General features: G+C 37.1%; 1 long non-coding RNA gene across 3 annotated transcripts in view; it reads left to right on the plus strand.

The window, feature by feature from the left end:
- LOC120360532 (uncharacterized) overlaps window positions 1-21,311 on the plus strand; it is a 41,830-nt gene that overhangs the window by 4,787 nt on the left and 15,732 nt on the right. The window contains exons 3-5 of one of the 3 annotated variants that reach the window (XR_012512554.1): window positions 987-1,219; window positions 14,153-14,243; window positions 15,538-15,603. This is a non-coding gene — a long non-coding RNA (uncharacterized LOC120360532). The remainder of the gene's footprint in view (window positions 1-986; window positions 1,220-14,152; window positions 14,244-15,537; window positions 15,604-21,311) is intronic. The other 2 variants (XR_012512553.1, XR_005577006.2) reach the window with 2 other exon arrangements.

Genomic DNA, 21,311 nt, shown 5'->3' on the forward strand with positions numbered 1-21,311 from the left:
TGATGGTCTCAAAGTAGCCTCCTTAAATTGAGAGGAAGAGAGGCATGGAATGAAGAAGGAAAGAAATAATCAAGATTGAGAATTATCTCTAGGAAACCTTAGTGTTGCTGGCATATGGAACTGACAAGAAGCAAAAAGATCAAAGACTTTTCAGTTTTTGAAGTACTATATTGCTAAAGAAATCATGAGACTGAGACTGCATTAAAAGTTGTACTCTCCTCAAGAAAATCACATTCCTGTACACTCATTTCAAATGTGGGCTTAGAGGAAAAATTTCCAGCGGTCAGAGCCAGGGACCACAGACGACAACAGATAAGCGGATTCCTCACAAAGAAGGGAAACAGGGTCTAGCTGAGAAACAGCTCCCACTGCCAGCTCGGAGCCATCACAATGCCTCCCTGCAGAATTTCATTTTTGTGATGGGCCTGGGTCCCACTTTTTCCCCTTTCCCACCTGAAAGTATTTACTATATTTGTTCCATTATTATATATTGGGTGTGAGTGAGGGAAGATATTTTATTAGTTCATAGGCCATAGCTCTAATTAAAATGTTAGACTGGACAATTATTTGTAGTGGGGCTGTCCTTTGTATTGTACAACGTTTAGCAGCTTCCCTGGCCCCTACCCATTAATTGCCCCTCACTCCCAGTTGTGTTAATCAAAAATATCTTCAGATATTGCCTAATATCTCCTGGGGGACAAAATCATTCTTAGTTGGGAATAACTGGGTCACAGGACAATGTGGAATTATATTAAGATCTGATGGAGAATCCTGTGTATTACCTGGGAATCCTGCACTTTGAACTTGATGCAATGACTGGGTCGATTTTAGGTTATCTCATTTGGTCACAGAATGAGTATATTATTTATTTGGGAAGAAGAGTGAAATGGCTTTTTTTGGTGACCAAATGGATGGACTACGGCATAGATTACTAGGTCATCACCAAAGCCGTTTTCTTGAGTACACAGTTTGACTATATTTTCCAGTCTTCCTTGCAAACAGGTGCTGCTGCAAGACTCAGTTCCAGCCAGTGGAATGTGTGCAACTTCCAGGCCTGGCCCATAAAACCCTCTTGCATGTGATCCTTTCACTCTTCTCCCATCTGATGGCTGGATATTGACATCAAGGATGATGCTGGATGCCAGATGTGGAAGATGGGAAAGCCTCTACCTGTCTGGGTCCCTATTGGCAATTTATAACCAGGATATCAGTCTGTGAGGTAAGTGAAAAATTAGCATTTAATTTGCTGTGTGTGGTTTTTAAAATTACTATTTTAAAAGATTGTGGAAAATACGTATGACATAAATTGATCATGTTAACCATTTTTAAGTGTACAGTTCTGTGGCATTAAGTATAGTCACATTGTTGTGCAACCATCACCTCCATCCTCCTTTAGAACTCTTTTCATCTTGCAAAATTGAGATTCTATACCCATTTCACAATAACTCCCCATTCCCCAACCCCAGACCCTGGAAACCACTATTCTACCTTGCGTCTCTATGAATTTGACTACTCTGTGAATGAAATCACACAATATTTGTCCTTCTGTAACTGGCTTATTCACTTCAATGTTTAATCTTTTAAGCCACTGAAATTTGGGATGTGTTTGCTATAACAGCTAGAATTACATATTGTGTGCCTGGAACAGACTAGATCCTCAAATAAATGTTTGCTGAGTAAGTGAACATTCAAAAATTGTTAATTTAAAACATATTTTTAGGACATTATGTTGGATTTAATTTGTAAATTTATATTGTTTTATAATGATATAAAATTTATAAGATATTGAATTTTGTGTGTAATATACGTTTGGGTAACATTATAATTACAATAATTTAAATCAACAGCAGGAGTCCATGACTTTTTTTCTTCTATAGATAATTTATTTTTGGGAAACATGCTATATTGGGTTGTTTGAAAAAGCATATATTCTAACAAAATTGAATCAAATACTTGTTTTAATTTTCCATTGCCTGAAACCAAATTTGACTAGAGTTATTGAGGATTGATTATAAGAGAATGACATAGGAGCTTGAATAATTACATTCCCAGCCAAGCAAAAGGTTTTTGTTTTACATCAAAGGAAATATGATGGTTAAAACAAACAAACAAACAAAAACTCTCTCTTTGGTCCTATGGTTGAATAGGGATGTTACTGATACCTAAGTACTGACATTTTATCATCTTGATTACTAGTCTGTCTGGCAGGAGAATAAAGGCTTTCAAGGAAAGAACCAGATACTTTCTAAGGTACCTCCTTTAATTCTAAAACCTGATCTCTTTCATAACTAGTTCTTTTTTATCTAATTTTCAAATTTCTATGAAAAGATGGCAAATTGCCTTTGTAGTTCTTAAAAGCAAACACCAGACTATATACTTTTCTATCAGAAACTACAATATTTATTCAATAACTTCTTTTCAGTCAAAACATAGAGTGGATCAAAATGTGTTCTTTGAGCAATTGTAATATTCCTGGGAACCCTAGACTGAGAACATGCGGGGGATCTCAAACTCAATGTGGCAGCCTCTTCCTTGCCTGCTACACATTCTAATGTTAGGATAGATACGAGGATGATCACTTCTGACTTCATATAATTATTCCTGTCCTATCAGGCAGAATTGGATTTCTCTTTTTGGGAAATACTAAATACTAATTTCATAAACACACACATTTATGGAAGTTGTACCAAATGAGGCTCTTTCTCTGAGAGAGCATTTTAGAAAATACTGATGCTTTCCAAAACAGTTGAGAAAATGTTTTAAGAATTGAAACCAATCCCACCTGAAATTCCAAATCTGGAAAATCTTAATAATTTGTTGATTTACTTTGCTTATATAACCTGTACATATGTGTATGTAGAAATGGTTGGGAGGTGTGTGTTTTTATCCAATTAGCCTGTATCATCCTCTTAAAGGTGCACTATATCATGTTTTCTGTCATTGTACTTTTTGCTTTTTTAACACCAATTTTCTAACAGTTCTTTGGTATGCACTCACATATCTGGTGATGTTGTAATTAAATATGACCTTTGTTTTCAAATAAAAAAATCCCCTTTGCTTTCTGAAAAAAATAATTTGGATCTAAACAATTTTCAAAAATTAATAAACCAAAGAGGAATGCTTTAAAAAAAAAAAAAGAAGCAAAAAGCACATTCAACCAGAGCCTACACTATGCATTTTCTAAGTAAATTGGTACAAAACCAGAATACTGTAGTATTTTATTTAGCTAGATACCTGGAAAGCATTTTTAAAATTAGCGTTATTTTTTTCCTTTTATACCAGAGGTAAAGAACTTCCAAGTACATTTTTTTACCTGTTATATATATTTTTATACAACATGCAAAGTGATCAAGTAAGATACAAAAATAAAATTGCTTCTATGACAATGATAAGACAAAGACGATGTTTCCCATAATGTCCATAAGCTCATATGGAGCTTTAAGTTAAGGCTACATACCATTAGAATTTTGAAATGAATCAGAGGTATGACTCAACAACAATGGATATTGAGCTAGGAGTTCCCAGTTTTAATCTCAGTTCTGCTTCTGATGGTTTAATTTTGAGCAAGTAAAAACTTCCCTGAACTTACTCTGTTCTGCAGAGTGAGGGAAATAGTCTTGATCAACGCTGTCCAACAGGACTTTCTGCAATGATGGAAATATTCTCTGCTCTGTCCAATATGGTAGTCACTAGCCACATGTGGTGACTGAACACTTGAAATGCAGTAGGTGTGACTAAAGAACTGAATTTTGCATTTTATTTAATTATAATTAAATTAAATAGCCACATATGGCTAATGGCTACTATATTGGATAACAGAGGTCTAGACTAACTCTCATTCACTCATTTAGCAAGCATTTAAGTGCCTACAATCTGCCAAGCAAGCATCCGGCTAGGTGGGGAAGGTGTGTCATCACATCTTTGCCTTCAAGGAGTTAACATGAAGAAAACTAAGTACTTGCTAGTATGTGTGCTTCCATAAGCATAATAAGCATATGCAAAAAGCTCTGTGTACTCATAGAGAGCAATAACCAGAAGGTATATCATCTCTAAGGTCCTCTCCAGCACTAAAATTATATAACTATAGATATGTATGTATCTATATATCCACAGATATATATGTTTATCTATATGTATATATGCATATGTATATGTTATCTATGTATATATATATTAGATAGATATATAGATCTAAATATGTAAATGCTATATACATATATAGATATGTATACATGTATATATAGCTATCTATATTTTAATATATATTTATATACTCATATATTTATATATTAAAATATTTGTAGAGGCATAGCCAATATATTTATAAATATATATCCATATATACCACATATATTTATGAATATATATTTATATATTCAAATATATAAATTTATATATTCAAATATACATTTTTAAAATTTACATTTTATATATATCTATATATTTATGTACATGTCTATCTATCTATCTATTTATCTATCTATCTATCTTTAAAATTAGAAATGGAGGTCTCACTATATTTCTCAGGTTGGTCTTGAACTCTGGGCCTCAAGCGATTCTCTTGCCTCAGCCTCCCAAAGTGCTGGGATTAGAGGCGTGAATCACTATGGCGAGCTCTAAAATTATATGAATTAAACTCAACAAATATTTACTGAGCACCTATTTTCTATGCATCTCTTTATCAGTTCAATTTCTTGGTGCATGATTACCACTCAAAAGGGTAGTAGCTAAACTACCATCAGCACTCTTGTTGATTGATTCATTCAATATTTGGTGAGTGTTTATGTACCAAGCACTTCACTAGGCACACATGAAAAAAAAAAACGAATTTGATAGTGATTTCAAAGGTTCATAATAAAACATCGACATTAACTCTATTTTTCAGGAAATAAATTACCAGATTCTGGGTTCACTTTGATTATATTTAGAATTGATGGTGTTTCAAATGTTATTTCAACTATCTAGAGCCAAATCATGAGCATTTCCTAGTATTAGTAATAAAGAATGTGAAAATGAAAAAACTGGGTATGTTTGGCCATTAAAAACTATGTGCAAGCTTTGTAATAGAATATATTGATTAAAGTAAGTACTCTGATACCTTTCTTAGAAAAGATTCTTTTATTTTGTTACCTAGATATAAATATGTATTCCTTTTCAATGTATTTTTTTTTCTTTTTTTGCGGATGTCTAGCTACAGTATCAAATACGGTATTTTTCTATGTTTTAGAGCATGTTTTCTTTTACATAAAACTGATGTGATATTGCATCTTATTTGTTGGATATGTACATATTTATTTCTTCAACTATTATTTATTTAGTTGACCAACACGCAAATATTACTGTGTTATTCAATTGGAAAATACAAAAGATACAAAAGCAAATTAGAGTAGGATATTCTTCTCAAGAAGTTGGTAGGGAAAATAAGAAATAGAAGAAAGTTGAGAAAAAGGCATTTTCAAAATGTCCTTCAGAGCCCTTTGGAGGTGGAAGTAGTTACTTCCAGATGAGACATTAAGAGAAGGCTTTGCGGAGGATGTGACACTGAGCTAGGCCTTGGACCTTGAAGGAAGTGTAGAATCTGCATCAGCAGAGAAGGAAGGAGAGGCCATTTCCCAGGCAGGAAAGCACAAAATTAGGGAGGAGAAAAATATGAATTAAAACAAAGGACAAAATAGCTGAGAAAAAGCAGAGGAAAATCAGATTTTAAACATAGATTGTGGCTAGATCCTACTTTTAAATGCTAGGCTGGAAAGTCTAGACTCTATTTTGTAGTTTGTAAGGCATTTGAGCAAGGGGATAAAAAATCAGAGTTGTACATTAGGAAAATTAATCTGGCAGAAATATTTAAGATATATTTTGGGGTAGGGAGAGGCTAAATGCAGGGACTGGTTATTAGGCTAGTTGTTACAGCCGTGCAGATGATAGGTTGATATGAGGCTCTGAATTAGGATACTATCAGGAGATTAGAGAGAAAGGGGCTTACGAGAGGTTATTGTAAACCTAGAATCAATAAGACCTGGTAACTTATGTTATATAGTGATAGAATAAAGAAAAGAAGAAGTAAAAAATGACTCCAATATTATACCTCTTCATGACAGAGAGGAGGAGGAGAAACAGATTTAGACTGATGTAGAAAATATACTGTATAAGGAAGAAAAATATTTATATTACATTCTGGTTGAATATGTATGTGTATATATATATATATTCAACTAACTTTAACTGAATGAAAATATGAAGTGCACTGGAGATATCTTCAATTTTTGCACTGTGATAGCAATCTGAGTATCTAGGTTACTTATAGTCAATGTTGCTTCTTTTATTATTTAAGTATATTTATATTCTCAGACTGATGAATTGGAGAAATGCCTCTTGTAACCTTAACCTGACCTTGGTTTAGCCATGTGTCTGAGGTATATAGATTTTCTTACTGCATTCAAGATCTTTCACCAAGGAGATTCTTAAAATAGCGCAAAAGATCTTTTAACAACAAGAAATTCCCCATCCATGGATGGCCTTGATTTAAGCTTTTAGCTTTCATGCTTTTTGAACTCTTAAATTGAGGGGCTTTCCAGATTAAATCTGATGTGGTTTATATATTTAAAACAAATAGCCTGCAGACAATTACTGTCATAAAGTGAAATGTAATTTCTCAGTTGGAAAGCATAATCTTTATTCAATCTTTCTAAGAAGGAACACTCAGGTTTCAGTAGAGTTGGTTAAAACATTTTTTTAAGAGTTTAACAATTGTTTTACTGGAGCATTTTCTCCAGTAGGTGGATAGGGACGATACGTTATTACTAGTGAGTCCATAAAAGACAAAATGTCTCAAGCAGTACTTTATTCCACATCTATGTTTTTTCACTTTCAATCTAAAAAGAACTACAGTAGGAATATGCAGTAGGCCTATTTAGCATGATAATTACAATACCATATTTAACTTTACTAATTTTTAATTCTCCTTTATATCTTAAGAGCCATCTTTATAAAAGGCAAATTTTTGTCAGTTTGTTTGAGGGACCGGAGGGCCAAATCTTAAGGTGTGTTGAGATACTCAGTATCATTTTCTTTCTTTGGCACGCTTCAAAATACTAAGAAAAGATGGGAGGTTGCTATGTGGGAACAGGAAGACTGCTGCATACTTGGCAAGTCAGCTTGGCCAAAGAAGATTGTAGCAGAATCTCACCCTGATGGTTTTAATCCATCAGGATGCAAGCAAAGCAAGCAAGAAACGAACAGAAAAACATATACAACAACAAAATGCCAGAACAGTAATTGTGGATGATAAAAAGAGGGAAAATTCCCCTCAGTGACATGTAGGAAATGAAGCTGAGATAAATGCAGAAACAACTTACTTAAAAGCAAGTTTTATCAATATTACTCAGTGTTTGACTTCAATTTTTGGCATTACTTGTAGTGCAGAAGTGATTTCTTAAGATATAGTGTAACTAATCAAGCACCTTCATCTGTGGAACCTCGTTTTCAAGACAAGTATATTGGTCTTGCCCTAGTACGATAAGCCTGGGCTATAGCATGAGTGAGGTTGCTGCTTCAAGACAGAAGTTGTTAGTAAGAGAGGGATATAGTGGTTATGTGGAATAGAGGGGGCAAGGGCAGGAGGAAAGGGCTCCATCTGTCTTTGCTGATTATAGTGATGTTAGGTGTTGAAGAATTCAGATGTGCTTTAATTTACCCTGTAGGTATATTCCTGAAAAGTTGTATATAAACTGATTTTTTTTGGTTGTTAAACCAATCTGAATGGCTATATCATATTTTCAGAATTCTTTTTATTTCATATTGATTTGTAATTGAAAGTGGTTTTTAATACTTTTGTTCTAAGTTTCTCTGCTACTTCTTACCTGTCATGCAATTAAAGCAGTCCTGCTTTGTAAATCCCAATTTATAGGTTATGATTTTAAAAATTCCTTTAATGTAAAAAAATTGGCCCTTTCCTCTACTTTCTTAATTTAAATACTGTAAATCTGGAATTCTGTAATAATTATAATATTGGCAAACATTTATTGAGTACCTACTATATATTATACTAGGCATTGTTCTGGTTTAAGAACTTCATGTATTCATTTATTTAAGCCTCCCACTCAATGAAACAGATGATATTATTTTTCCATTTTACAGATGAAGAAAGTGAGCACAGGGAGATTAGGCCTCTCTCCCAAGGTTACCCAATCATTAAATGACAGAATGCTTGCACATCAGGGTTTCCTAAATGTGGCTCATAACAGTGATTGAGTTGAATTTGGAAGGTTTTATGTTCACTTGTTTAGAATCAGTTAATTAATTAATTTATTTAACAAATACATTATTGAGTTCCCACTCATTGATAGTGACTCTTCTATGCACTGAAAAAACAGCAATAGACAAGACAAACAAAATTCCTGCATTCATGAAGCTTCCATTCTGGCAAATGAGATGTTATGTAACCAAACAAAGAAACAAATGTGTCATAACAAATAGTGATAATTTCAATGAAGAAAAATAAAATAGGGTAAGAGTCATGGCAGGGACAGTGGGAGGAGATAAGATGCTATTTTTGATAGTTTGGACAAACCTTTTCAAAGATGTCTGAATGAAGTGCAGGACAAAGCCATAAGTAGGTAGTAGAGCAGAGTTCCAGGCAGGGGAATAGCAAATACAAAGGCCCTGTGGCAGGAATGAGCTTGATTCTTTCAAGGAACAATAAGAAGATTTGAGAAGAGGGTGCAATGGGAAGTGTGGTAGAAAATGAAGTCAGAGCAGCCAAGAAGCAGGAGGTCATGAAAAATATTTTTGAATTTTATTCAGTATAATGGGAATGTGTACAAAGGTTTTGAACAAGGAAGTGGCATTATCTAATTTAAATTTTAAAAATTTCACTCACCCTGCTTATCACTGGATGAGATATGATGGTGGCTTAGATTCATCTGCTTACATGTGGAAGACTATAGGAGGAGGTTTTTGGAGAGAAATAAAGTCCTCATGTTAAACTTGACGAATTTTTAGACAGCCAAATAGAGACTTTGAGGAAGCAGTTGAATATAGAAATCCAGAACTTCACTGGAATAAAAAATTTGGAAGTTGTCAATGGATAGATGTATTAAAAGCCTGGGACTGAATGTGATCATCTGGAGGTGAATATAAATAGAAAAGAGAGCCCACTATTCCTATCAAACTACTAACTTCATTTTTCACAGAAATAGAAAAAGAAATAGAAAAAAATTGTTCTAAAATTCATATGGAACCAGAAGAGTCCACATAGCTAAAGCATCTTAAGCAAAAAGAACAAAGCCAGAGACATCACATTACCTGACTTCATACTGTACTGCAAGGCTACAGTAACCAAAAAAAAAAAAAAGCATGATACTGGTACAAAAACAGACACATCACCAATGGAAGGAACAGAATAGAGAACCCAGAAATAAAGCCACACATCCACAGCTAGTAAGAAACAGGGAAAGGACTCTCTATTCAATAAATGGTGTTGGGATAACTGGCTGTCCATATGCAGAAGAATGAATCTGGATCCCTATCTCTTACCATATAAAAGATTAACTCAAGATGGATTAAAAACTTAAATGTAAGATCAGAAACTGCAAAACTCATAGAAGAAAACCGAGGAAATATCCTTCTCAACATCAGCATTGGCAAAGAATTTATGGCTAAGTCCGCAAAAGCAATTGCAATAAAAGATAAAATTGACAAGTGGAATCTAATTAAACTGAAGAGCTTCTGCATAGCAAGAGAAATGGTCAACTGAGTAAATAGATGACCTAGAGCAGGCATCCCCAAACTTTTTACACAGGGGGCCAGTTCACTGTCCCTCAGACCATTGGAGGGCCACCACATACTGTGCTCCTCTCACTGACCACCAATGAAAAAGGTGCCCCTTCCTGAAGTGCGGCGGGGGGCTGGATAAATGGCCTCAGGGGGCCACATGCAGCCCGCGGGCTGTAGTTTCAGGATGCTTGACCTAGAGAATGGCAGAAAATATTTGCAAGCTATGTATCTGACAAAGGTCTAATATTCAAAATCTATAAGGAACTTAAATCAACAAGCAAAAAACAAATAATCCCATTTAAAAATGGGCAAAGGACATGGACAGACACTTCTTTAAAAAAGATATACAAGCAGCTGACAAACATGAAAAAATGCTCATCACTAATCATCAGAGAAATGCAAATCAACTCTGCAATGAGATACCATTTCACACCTGTCAGAATGGGTTTTGTTAAAATGTCAAAAAACAACAGACGTTGGTGGGGCTGCGAGGAAAGGGAATGCTTATACATTGTTGCTGGGAATGCAAATTCGTTCAGCCTCTGGGAAGAGCAGTTTGGAGATTTCTCAGAGAACTAAGGGGTGAACTACTATTCAGCCAAGCAATCCCATTACTGAGTTTGTACCCAAAGGTACATAAATTATTCTGCCAAAAAGACACATGCACCTGTATGTTCATCACAGCACTATTCATAATAGCAAAGACATGGACCCAACCCAGGTGCTTATCAACAGTGGATTGGATAAAGAAAATGTGGTATTAATACTTATATACCAAGGAATACTATGCAGCCATAAAAACAGTGAAACCACGTCCTTTGCAGCAACATGGATACAGCTAAAGTAATGCAGAAACAGAAAAATCAAATAACATGTTCTCACTTGTAAGTGGGAGCTAAACATGGGGTACACATGGACATAAAAAGGAGAACAGTAGACACTTGGAAATACAAGAGTGAAAGGGGTGTGGGGCAAGGGTTGAAAAATACCTATTGGGTTCTATGCTCACTTCCTGGGTGATGGGTTCAATTGTACTCCAAACCCCACCATCATGCAATATGCCTTTCTAACAAACATGCACATATACCCTGGAATCTAAAATAAAAAATGAAAAAAAAAAAAGAAAGAAAGAAAAGAGAGCCCAAGATGCAATGAAATATATTTAATATTCTGTGAATATTCTCAGAGCTTCCTCTTCCCATCACAAATAATAAACATTGATGATCATTGTCTAGATTGATTAATTCATTAGGATTTAAAATAGTGGTAATCTAATTCTGTCATCCTTTCTTCAACTTACTTGCTGGAAAAAGAAAATTCTATACAGAGAAAATTCAATGACTTAACCTAATAAAAGTTTGTTTTTTGCTCAAGCAATATAGTCCAACGAGGCTGCTGCTGATGTCTTTACTATACTGGACTCCTTTAGGCACTAGCTCTGATCACTTTCCTCTTGTGATTCTTTGCTCTTCTGGGTCTTTGGAATCTTCTCTATTAAGTTGGTGAGTGAAAAAAAAGAATGGGGGATCAGATGTGGCAAGATTTTACAAGGCAGGCCTGGAAGTGTTCTTTTTCTACCTATATCCCATTGACTAGAACAGTCATATGGCTGTACCTAACTGCAAGGGAGGCTGGGATGTGTAGTTCAATTGGATGTCCAGGAAGAAAACAGAAATAATTTGGTAAATTATTAAACAGTCTCTGGCCATATGGCCATAAGCTTGATAATATGCAATCATACATTTATAATTTGTGGTAAATGCTATAAAGTAAAATAATATATACAAATGAGAATAATGGGCTGAGAGTGGAGAGCTATAATACTTCAGAAAAGTCCTTTGCAATGAGATAATATTTAAGCTGAGACCTAACAAATGATGACAAGAGTGGTGGGAGAAAGAATGTTCTAGGCATGTATGAAGGTCCTGAGGTAGAAAAGAGCTTAGAGAATCCAAGGACCTGAAAGAAGATCCATGTAGCTGAACCCAGGAAAGAGAGTTATGAGACAAAGCTAGACTGGTTTGTCTCGATCATAGTCCATATCATGTGTTCCATAGTAAGTGGTAGTAGAGAAAAGTGGAAGTGGTCAAAAGTTAATATTTAATCCCAATAGCAGAGGAAGGACATTGTATGATTAGTGATTTTTAGTATTTAATGTTAACAGCAATGGAAAGGCATAATGTGGTTAGTGTTTCTAACAGAATGTTAAAATGGGACTCTTCCTGACTCATTGCAGCTGAGGGCCTAATTACCCCCACATTCCAAAGTGAAGTGAGTCAGATCATCCATGGCAGAATTACAAAAGAGGTGCTGAAACCACTTCTGTGGATCTTCACTCCTCTACCTATCTTAAGGCTATATAGGAACTGAAATGGAAAAGGCTAAGGAGAGCATTGAAAGAGTCTCCAGTGCATTATGTCTTCCCTACAACCCCATGAGAGATTGGTAGGACAGGTATTTGTACCTTACCTCAGGTGTGCTAGTGAGGGATACTCCAAGGAGACCACATGGAAGGTTTGACTTACATCCTCTGGAGTCCATGGGTCGCAGAAATACCTGGTAAACAGCTTACTGGCATCATAGTAAGGTACTGCATTTGGAGAATAAGTGGCATTGGCAGATTGCATTGGCAGCTCCAAGGTATGAAATTGTTGGTGGGAATATATACGTAGGGTCATTTAAAAAGGGATTATGCTTAAGAGGCCTTCTGCCCACACCAGACAACCTTAGCAGAAAGAGTCTGGAGATGTGTCTTCAGATTCAGAAGCTGAAGGTGGGGCTGGAGTGGGTGTGTAAGCATCCCGCTAAGGTTGAGGCTTTGCCTATTTCAATGAGCTCCAATCAGAGAACTTACAGAGGACTATCTAGCCTGCATGAAAAAAAAAAACCCCAAAACCCTGAGAGTAAGAGTCAGCTTTAAATACCTGCCATGGCTAGAGTCTGTCAATGCTAGATTACAGCTGTGTCTGTTACACAAGATCTTTTCTGTTCCTTATCTCTCTTTCCTGGCCCCTCCACTGCTGGCTGGTTGAAGGGGCTGAGACAATGAAGACGAGGAGGCCAGGAGAGAAGAGCCAACCCCACCACAAAGGCCGCAAGCCCAAGCAGGTTTGGGTGGGTGGTGGGGAGGAAGCATTAACCATAATGAAGTTCAGAGTTTCAAACAACACACTGAACTGGGCATTTTTATTACTGAAATGAGACTATTTTTTGACTAGAAGAGAGAATTCCTATTAAGTGAGAGTGCCAAAAAATGTCAAGGGACTTGCCCCAGGCACCAGGAAAGAACCTGTCCTGTAGAGCTGGTTTGGTCAGGCTGTTGGGAAGAAGAGTATAAAGTTGTTTTCTGTTCTCACTTTAAGGTTTCTGGTTCTGTATAAAAGTGACTTGTTTTAGTGAAACCCCATCTCTACTAAAAATACAAAAAAATTAGCTGGGCATGGTGGCGCATGCCTATAGTCCCAGCTATTCAGGAGGCTGAGGCAGGAGAATTGCTTGAACCCAGGAGGCGGAGGTTGCAGTGAGCCAAGGTCACGCCACTGTACTCCAGCCTGGCACCTGGCAACAGAGCAAGACTGTCTCAAAAACAAACAAACAAACAAACAAAAACAACTTACTTGTTTTAAACAGTCACTCTGGTTGCTATGTGGAAATCAGACCAGAGGATGGCCCTTGTGAATGCAAAGGGTCGGTGAAGAGGTGATAGCTGGCTCCTCTACTTCCTAGCTGTGTGATGTTGGAAAAGTCAGTTAACTTCTCTGTGCATCAGTTTCTTCATCTTAAAGTGGTGCTAGAATGCTTTCTAGGGCTATTGAGAAGACTAAATCAGCTAATGCATTTAAAGTGCTTAGAGGAGTATCTGACCCATAGCAAGGATTATAAGGTGTTTGCTACTGTTTTTATTTTAAAAATTCTAATTGTAGCAGCCTCAGTGTAAGACAGTGTTGACTTTGATTGTCTTTAACCAGAAAGTGAGAAAAAGCACATGATATATTTTAGAATGATATTCAACAGGGCTTTGTGGGGGATGCTTGGATGTGGAGACTGAGGCAGAGGGAGAGGACAAGAATTGCTCCCAGGGTTCTGGTTTGGACATCTGGATGGAATTGAGATGACTGAGATTGAGGAGGACAAGAATGGTATAAGGCTTAATAGAGATTCCTGGTTACTGATGCTTTAAAAAGTTTGTATTTTATTTTATTTTTTAGAGACAGGGTCTCACTGTTGCCTGGGCTGGAGTGCAGTGATGCAATCATGGTTCACTGCAGCCTCGAGCTCCTGGGCTCAAGTGATCCTGCCACTTCAGCCTCCAGAGTAGCTGGGACTACTGGTGTATGCACCATGTCTGGCTAATTTTTGTATTTTTTAAATTGTAAAGACAGGTTCTCACTATGTTGCCCAGGCTGGTCTTGAACTTCTGTCCTCAAGCCATCCTCCTGCCACGGCCTCCCAAAGGGTTGGAATTACAGGTATGAGCCACTGTGCCTGGCTAAAAGTCTATGTTTTAATAGCACTGAAAGATCTGAGCATCATGGGAATGATTTTTCTGAAATGTAAAGACTCTAAAACAAAGTACTTGTTTTGCTTGGTCACTTTTCTGATCCTTTGTCCCATTCTTTTAGATAATGATGCAGGGGAGTCTAGATAATTATGTAATAATATGGTTTTCCTTTTGAGAACCAAGAATGACCTCAACAGGCAGTCAGTCCTTGCAAATAAACACTGTTAGAAAATAAATAATATTAACAGTTCTAAAACTAAAGTTATTGTCTTTGATAGATGTCTTCTAAAATTGCTGTATGTTTATAAATAAATGTAATAAAAATATATTTATCCATGGGTACTGCAATATAGTGACAGTTGTTTTTTTCAAAAGCACAGACATAAATGCACAGATAAAATATTAGTGCTAATGTTTTAAATACCTTGAATGGCATGTCACCTTACCTTTGCTATTTAAGTTGATCTTTGAATCTGAGGTAACAGCCTGATTCCCATCCTAAACATATGCTGTGGAGATATAGGAACACTGTCCTTTGGTATTAACTTCCTATTTTCTTCCCTACTCCCCTGGGATACAGTGTTGAGAACCAGAATTTATCTTTTGCCTGATGTCTTGCCAAAAGCTGTCTTTATTACCCACTCCTGGCTTGCTAGGGGTTGTGGAAGAGCATTTGTATATGCTAGGGCTGACCAATGAATAAGTGGCTGAGGGCCATTTTTAGTTTCAGTCCTTAAATTTTGTAGAAACTATAAAAGTGACTCAAATAACTCTTTGTAGACTTGCACATCCCCTCATCAGAACTTTCCTTTGAGGCTGGGTCCTTCAGGGTTCTGTGAGTGGGAAGAGCAGGGGGTTCTCTGAGACCCTGGTGTCCATGATTATCCACCAGGGCTGGATCCTCATCTGGCTTAATGACTGCAGTAGTCTTGATGTAGCAAGTATCCTTTTAGGTAAAAATAATAAATCTGCACTTTAGTGACAGATGTTTTTTTGGCATATTACTCTTGCTCTTGGCAAATTCATACAATGGCAAAGCCAATCCACATGATCCAGAAGGGAGAAAATAAGATCAAATGTTAAAATATTATACTAATTCCCTAGCAGCTAGCAGGTGGATGTGAGAGGAGGCCTTGGTTTTCAAATAGTGACTATATCAGATAATAGAGGAAAAATTTGAAATCTGTACAGGTACATGCCAGGGAGTTAAAGTGCCTAAAACCAAATGTTTGATGTTATTATATCTCCTTTTATTTTTATAGCTGTTGTGATCAACTGGTAACACCCACTTTGAAAATTTTCAAGACTAACATCATCTCAGCCGTAAGGTATGGTACCTTGGGGGAATCTACTGGATATTTGTTCATGTACTAGAGTGAACCTAGAGCTACTTATTCCTTTGCTTCTTTTAAAATTTATTTTCTAAAGTCAGCTGATTAGCAAAAAATGAAATATAATTTGTCTTTTAATTTTCATCAAAGTAATATGCATACATAGTAAAAATAAGATAGTGTTGAGGAGTTTATACTGAGAAACAATAGCTGTCTGTCACACTTCCCAGTCCCACTTTCCAGAGGAAAACCCCCTCCCTTTTTTTGATAAAAGAATTACGCTTTTTTGAGACAGGGTTTTACTCTGTTACCTAGGCTGGAGTGCAGTAGTGTGGCCATGGCTCACTATAGCCTTGACCTTCCAAGCTCAATGGATCCTCCCACCTCAGCCTCCTGGGTAGGTGGAACTATGGGTGTGTACTACCATGCTGGGCTAATGTTTTCATTTTTTTGTAGGGACAGGATCTCACTATGTTACCCCGGCTGGTCTTGAACTCCTGGGCTCAAGCAATCCTCCCATGTTGCCTCCCAAAGTGCTGGGATTATAGGCACCAGCCACCACACCCAGCCAATATGACAATTTTTAATCACTGATTTTTATCCCTTTATTCCTTTAATCTGCCTCCTGCAAAGTTACAACGCAAGTACTTTGGTGTATCTCTTTCAAGACTTTGTTTCTATGTATTTTAGTTATTTTCTGTAATAAAAACAAAGATTTAGCTACCATTTCCAAATTTTTGATAGTTATTACAGTTTTATTCTTGGTTGCTTTTATACCTTTAAATAATACACTTAAACCTCTAGTTTTTGTTCTATCAGCCATATATAATGCCTCTTGACTCCCAAGCTATATTTATATATTCATGATTATTTATTGGGTACTTACTATGATGACAGGCACTGTTCTAAGTGCTCAGTGAACAAAACAGAGCTCTCAGATTCATTGGCACTTACATGGTAGTTGGGGGTAGGAGTGTTCAGATACAGAAATTATACGGTAGACATTAATAAATTCAACATAGAAGAAAAGAAATACAGGAGAAGATAGTTCAGGAGTCCAGAAGGTGGGAATAATAATTTTAAATCAGGTGGTCAGATTTAACCTCATTGAGAGATGACATTTGAGCAGACTCAAAGGCAGGAAGGATATTATTCATGTGACCATTTTGGGGAAAAGAGTTCCAGGCAGAGGCAACAGCAAAGGCTCCAAGGAAGGAGTGTACCTGGCACATTCAAGGATTACAGGTAGCTAGCAGGGCTAGAATGGACTGAGCAAAGGGTAGTGTGGTGGAGAATGAGGTCAGAGAGATAACAGGGTGAGATGATATAGGGCCATGTGGATCAAAATAAAGAATTTTTGTTTTTGATTTGGGTACAGTGAGAAACCATTGCAAGGTTTTAAGCAGAGGAGTAACATGGTCTGACTTGTGGTCAGATGGATTTGTATAGCTTCCATGTTGAGAACTGTAAGAAGGCATAGGGGGAGGCAGGGGAGTAGTTGCGTGGCTCTTACAGTCATCAAGACAGAGATGCTAGTAGTGCTGACCAGGAGGTGCTCGTGGCATTGGTGAGAAGAGGTCACATTCTAGAGGTAAACTGATGAGACTATCCCTTTTCTCCTTTCTTCTACCTTCTACCCTCCCACCTACCATAACAGTCTGTCAACTATACCTTTTTTTTTTTTTTTTTTTCGAGACAGGGTCTTGCTCTGTTACCCAGGCTGGAGTGCAGTGGTGTGATCTTGGCCCCCTGCAACCTCCACCTCCGGGGCTCAAGCAGTCCTGCCTCAGCTTCCCAAATAGTCAAAACTACAGGCATGTGCCACCATGCCCAGCTAATTTTTGTAGAGATGAGGTTTTACCATGTTGCCCAGGTTGGTCTTGAACTCCTGAGCTCAAGCAATCCACCTGCCTTGGCCTCCCAAATGTTGGGATTCCAGGCATGAGCCGTCAGGTGTGGCCCAGACTTTTGTTTTTATGTTTTCAGGGTTAATGACAAATTCTTTCTTTATCATAACCCATCTTTCATGTGTTGCTTACAGTTTCATTCTGAGAGTTAAAAAATCAACACAACCCCCCCAATTTGTGTTATGACTATTTAATTAGTATTCATTACATAGATATATAATATGCAAAAACAACATTTCCTTTTTTATAGGTCCAAGACCATCACCTCTGGGCTCTTTGAAGAAGGATATTCTAGAGTCTAAATTAAATAAATTCTCTTTGATAAGTATAGAAATTGCTGAAAATTTTGCCACATTTTAGCTGGCTTCATATTTGTATTTTGACTTTTCTATATAATTCTTGTTTGTTTTTCCTGGAATTTCCAATTATCTTTCTTTTATCTTGCTGAGAGAAGAAATATATATTTTCTTCACCATGTCATTGATATCATCTATTTCCATGGTCACTCTTTATTTTGTGTAAACTACATTTCATTTTTCTTCCTGAAGATAGTATGAATGTTATACTTGGGACCCACTGACTCCCTCTCCTGATTTAGATTGTTTTGAAAACCCCATGCACAACTGTCACCCTGAACTGATTTCTCTTTATACTCCTGGACAAGTTCTACTCTTTCTTGCATTCTATATCTTTCTCTTTGTTGGTTTGCATTTCACTTCTCTGCAATATCTCCAAAAGTATCTTCATCAGAAAACACAGATGGGAGATGAAATTTCTGAGTACTTGAAAATCTAAAAATGTCTTTAGTATGCCTTCACATTGATTTATAGTCAGGTGGAGTAAAACATTCTATATTCAAACATTTTTTCCCCTGGAGTATTACTAATAAGAAGCTTAGGCCAGGTGTAGTGGCTCACACCTGTAATCCCAGCACTTTGGGAGGCTGAGGTGGGAGGATTGCTTTAGCCTAGGAGTTCAAGACCAGCCTGGGCAACATGGCAAAACCCTGTCTCTACAAAAAATACCAAAAATGAGCTGGGTGTGGTAGCTTATGCTTGTAGTCCCGGCTACTTGGGAGGCTGAGGTGGACAAGACTTTTCCTTGGAGGAGCGGGTGGGGGAAAGAAGCAGTAGCTTGATGTATTATTGTTCCTTCGTAGGTGATCTTTTTTCTCTTCCTCTCTAGAGTCTTCTCACGTTCATTGCAATACTATGCACAATAGCCTAGATGTGGGAACAACCTACATGTCCATTGATAGAAAAACGGATTAAGAAACTGTGGTATATACATAAAATGGAATATTATTCAGTCATAAAAGGAAATCCTGTCATTTGTGACAACATGGATGAACCTGGAGGACCTTACACTAAGTGAAATAAGATAGTTGTCCATTTCTATGGCAGAGAGTAGAATGGTGGCTGCCAGGGGCTGAGAGAGGGGGAAATGGAGAGGGCTGTTCAATGGGTATAAAGGTTCAGTTATGCAAGATGACTTAAGTTATAAGAGATCTGCTGTATATCATTGTGTTTACAGTTAATAGTACTGTACTATAAACTTAATTTTTTTTTCAGAAGGTAGGTCTTATGTGTTCTTACCACAGCAAAGAAATTAATTAACTTAAAAAATCTCATTAATATTTAATGTTCCAAAATTTCATCATGTTGTGTCTAGTTGATATTTTTTTCATTCATTTTGCCTGGCACTCATTTATGCCCTTCACTAGGAATAGTTACATCTTTCTTTAACTCTGGACGAGACCATATATATATATAGTTTTTTTTTGCTAGTACAAGTTTTATTCTAGACAACTGCAAGTCATCCAAGGGGATGTTCACAAATTACCCCAGAGCCCACTCCCATCTCCCCAGACAGCAGTGGGCACACATTCAATACTCCTGAGACAAGCATCTGTGTGCTTTTTCTCTACCTTCTCTGGAATAGTCAATCCCAAAATGAATTTGGAAACTATAATCTGAACCACCTCAAGTAAGGATTGGTGTAATAGGAACAAACTAAACCACTGTGTGTGTGTGTGTGTGTGTGTGTGTGTGTGTGTGTGTGTGTAACCACATGCCTACTAAAGGTTTTAAAGCTATTTCATTCCTTGTTATTTTATTTTTTGAACTTCTATTTGCTGGATATAGAATCTTGTGGATTTATTCTTTTTGTTTCATCTTTCTTCTGACATTTTCTCTCTTTTCATCTTTTGTTTTATGTTTTAGGAGAGGTTCTAGGCTGTCTTTCAACCCTTCTGATTTTTTTTTTTTTTTTGAGACAGAGTCTTGGTCTGTTGCCAGGTGCCAGGCTGGAGTGCAGTGGCACGATCTCAGCTTACTACAACCTCCGCCTCCTGGGTTCAAGCAATTCTTCTGCCTCAGCCTCCCGAGTAGCTGGGACCACAGGTGCACGGCACCACGCCCAGCTAATTTTTGTGTTTTTTAGTAGAGATGGGGTTTCAACATGGTCTCGATCTCTTGACCTCTTGATCCACCTGCCTCGGCCTCCCAGAGTGCTGGGATTACAGGCGTGAGCCATCGTGCCCAGCCAACCCTTCTGATTTTTAAAATTTCAGGGATCATATGCTTAATTTCTAAGAACTCTTTCTTCTTTTGGATTTTTATTTTGGTTTGTGTGTTTGAAGTTAGGATACGATGTAGGAGTATCCAGTCATAGTTTCATGGAAGCAGTATCTTTCAAATGTCTCTGAGAACATTAATTAAAAATTTAATTTTTTTTCTATTCCATAGATAACCTGTGTTCTTTTCTCAGGATGAATACTATTTATCTTGGTCTTTCTCTTTTATGCTGCTTGTTTTCTTTCTTGTGATCTTTCTTGTCCACTGTATTTCAGAATGAGCCTTCTAAGTAGCTTTTAGGAGTTTCTTACTGTGATATATATAAGTCTGTTTTCCCATGGGATATCTGCCAGTAGTGGGATCTCTGTGTACATGGGTGGCAGGCCCAGGTTGGGGCAGATAAGTGATTGTGATAATGCTAGTTATACAAATTTCAATGGCTTTACATAATAGATGTTTTTTTCTCGTCTGTATTGTGGTTCAATGCCTGATCAGCAGGTGGCTTCTTGCATATGGTGATTAAGAGACCTAGGCTCTTTCCCCTAGCACTACTTAGCATCTCTTTAGGCCTTCTGCCTCTGGCTGGCAGGAGTAAATAAGAAAGTGCAAAGGTACACCTACTTTGTTAAAAGCCCTGGCCTGGAAGTGATACATATCACTTCTACTTATATCCCATGTAGCTAAATGGCTACATTTGAATGCAAGAGAGTCTGGATAATATAGTGGCTTGAAAGTCACCTCCCAGAAGAAGCATCATAGTAAGGAATGAGGAAGACAAATTTTTGTCACTCAGTTATAGCCATTGCTTTTGAAAACAGACATCCACTGGTCGTGTTCATATTAGGGTTAGAATGCTGGAGCCTTTTAGTTTTGTGAGGGAGGGATGGGGTTACAAAGTGCAAGAGTTGAGAGAGCTTTAATTGGGTCACTGGCATCCATTTTTAGCCTTTCTGATTCTTCTCAACCAGTGTCTAGAGTTCTATTTTGACAGGCTAGGGACTTCATTTTTCTTTTGTAGAGGCAGGATCTCACTATGTTGCCCAGGCTGCATTTTTATCTCATTGTCTGAGCAATGTAACTTTTCTAAACAATTCTAAAATTCGTATGGAACCAAAAAAGAGCCCACATAACAAAAGTATTCTAAGCAAAAAGAACAAAGCCAGAGACATCACATTACCTGACTTCAAACTGTACTACTAGGCTATAGTAACTAAAGCAGCAT

The sequence above is a fragment of the Saimiri boliviensis genome, chromosome 11, assembly GCF_048565385.1.
Source record: "Saimiri boliviensis isolate mSaiBol1 chromosome 11, mSaiBol1.pri, whole genome shotgun sequence".
In the NCBI taxonomy this organism is placed as follows: domain Eukaryota; kingdom Metazoa; phylum Chordata; class Mammalia; order Primates; family Cebidae; genus Saimiri; species Saimiri boliviensis.